Source organism: Galeopterus variegatus, unplaced genomic scaffold (assembly GCF_000696425.1).
Source record: "Galeopterus variegatus unplaced genomic scaffold, G_variegatus-3.0.2 Scaffold494, whole genome shotgun sequence".
NCBI classification, from domain to species: Eukaryota; Metazoa; Chordata; class Mammalia; order Dermoptera; family Cynocephalidae; genus Galeopterus; species Galeopterus variegatus.
Window position 1 is genome coordinate 293,044 of NW_007726605.1, and position 2,498 is coordinate 295,541.

Here is a 2,498-nt window from a genome sequence, read left to right on the forward strand (position 1 = left end):
ATGAGGCAGGCATTATTGCTAGACTCCTCTAAGCCAAATGCATTTTTAAGTGTACTTCTTTAGTAAAGAGATGGAACAATCAGTCTGAACTGAGACTGGTGTGAGATCATCTGCTCATCCCTGTAAAAGCAATGTCATTTAGATGGCATTTTATTTGTACTTCTGCACAAAAAGAAATGATAATATATATTTTTCCATAGCGGAAAAAGGGAAGTCAAGTTACTCAATGATCAGTATACATTTGAGACAAGTAGGGAAGTTAACTCTCATGTCCAGAGCCTCTCTCCTTAACCTCCTTTCTTGCAAAGAAAATTTAAATGCTGCTATAAGCTGAGGTTGTAGTATAAAGCTAAAATTCAAAGTTGTATTTACCTGCTTCATTGCTTCATGTGTCTTCATTGATTTTGTGCCTGCATTTTTGAGACAAGAACATAATTTGATAAAATAAAAACCTTCCTGAAGTAAAGCTTTTGTGATATTGAAATGAGTTTTAATAACTATCTCACCAAAGACAAGCTGATGAATAGCATTATTTTGCATTTTACACTTGTGGTTTCTGAATATTCTACAATATATTGTAGCAGATTCTTCTGGACAAGATGTGTTAAAATTTTTACTGCTTTCCTCTCTTCTGAGTCTTCTAAAAAATATTGCAGAATCTCATGTTACCCAAAGTGTTAACTAATCCTTCAGTCAGATTCCCTTTATTTTCAAAGAAAAATTCAAAAAATTGCTTTCCATTTCATAGGTAGTTTATCTGAATATGCCTAAAGAAAGCATATAAATTAGGATATATGAGTATGCACAAGGGTTCTCCTATGTTAAAGAAGTGTGAATTATTACAAATGAAAGGTTATTTGAGAACAAATAAGCATGTTGCAGTGATTGAGAATGACAATTAAGGAATTCCAAAGTAGAACTTGTGAACCACTCCAAATATCCAAGGTGGAATTTTGTTCTACCACATCTCTGCCAGCAAAATAAGAGAGGTGATTTACCATTAATTGTCAAGTTACTTAGTATTTCACATCTGCTAAGGCATAAAAGCATTATTGGATAGGCTTATCATTTTCAACCTTCTTTAAACTGCTTGGCTAGAAAATAAGGTTGGAAAACTTTTTGAAAATAGACAATTCTTGAGTTATTTTTCCCATCCTGCAACATGGCAGGTAAAAAAGCTGAGAAGCCAGATACTAAGCAGAAAAATCCTGAAGCTTATGGGGCTAATGCTGTGGCAAGGTTAAAAAGGCTGACCTCAAGGCTAAAGAGCCCAAGAAAGCAAAGCCCTTCTGCAGCTGAAACCCTGTCCTTGTCAGAGGAATTGGCAGATATTCTCCATATGCTAAGTATTCCAGACAAAAACGACATACAAGAGGAAACAGTGACTAAATTCAAGATTGAAAAGAAAAAGGAGAGGTTCTTGCTACTGTCACAAAACCAGTTGGTGGTGACAAGAATGGTGGTTCTGGGTGGTTAAAATTTGCAAAATGCCTGGTTATTATCCCAATAAAGATGGTCTTGAAAGCTGTTGAGCCATGGTGAAAAATGCTTCTTGTGAGAAGACTGCAAGCTAGCAGCGCTCCCTGACCATTTTGATCCTCCCCGCTGGGTGCCACAGAAGCAAGAGGGTGGTTTTCTTGAAGCAGCTGAGCAGTGGCTTGCTACTTGTGACTGACCACTGGTCCTAAATTGATTCCTTTGCATAGAACACACCAGAAATTTGTCACTGCCACTTCCACCAAAATTAACAGCAGCAATGCAAAAATCCCAAAATATCTGACTTATGCTGACTGTAAGAAGCAGCAGCTGTGGAAGTCCAGACACCAGAAACGTGAGATCTTAGCCATAGAGAAAGAGAAATATGAGATTACAGAGAAGTGAAAACGTTGATCAGAAAGCTGTGGACTCACAAATTTTACCAAAAATCAAAGCTATTCCTCAGCTCTAGGTCTACCCGAGAATGTTTGTTCTGATGAATGGAATTTATCCTCACAAATTGGTGTTCTAAATTTCTTACTAAGAAATAACTGGTAATCCTATATAAAAGGTAATCCTTAACTCTCCCACTCTACTATATTAATGTTGTATAGGAATTCTATCAGAAAATACATTTTGATGAATTTTTGGGCTTTTCCTAAAAGGAAAAAAAAATTGTTTCCATGTTTGATATGAATAAATACCAATTTTGTTGTCATCTCTATCAGTTCCTGTGCAAAATTAATTGACATAGCTACTGAAACACTTCTGAAGTTTTGCTAAATGGCTAAAGAGGAGAAAAATGTAGGTCAGGGAACTTACATATAAGGATACTTCCAAAGTTCATGGAAAAGTAGAATTAAAAGATAATACAAAATTTCCCATGAACTTTTTAAAGACCCCTTGTGTTTGTATTAGTTAAGGTAATATCAGTTGCTATAAAGTGTGAACACTAAAGTGTCTTGGGGCCGGCCCGTGGCTCACTCGGGAGAGTGCGGTGCTGATAACACCAAGGCCCCGGG

At 36.5% G+C, this 2,498-nt stretch overlaps 1 pseudogene; it reads left to right on the plus strand.

Annotated features, from left to right (window-relative positions):
* The first annotated feature begins 1,162 nt into the window (after window positions 1–1,162).
* Window positions 1,163–2,008, plus strand: LOC103587848 (annotated as a pseudogene).
* Window positions 2,009–2,498: the final 490 nt, after the last annotated feature.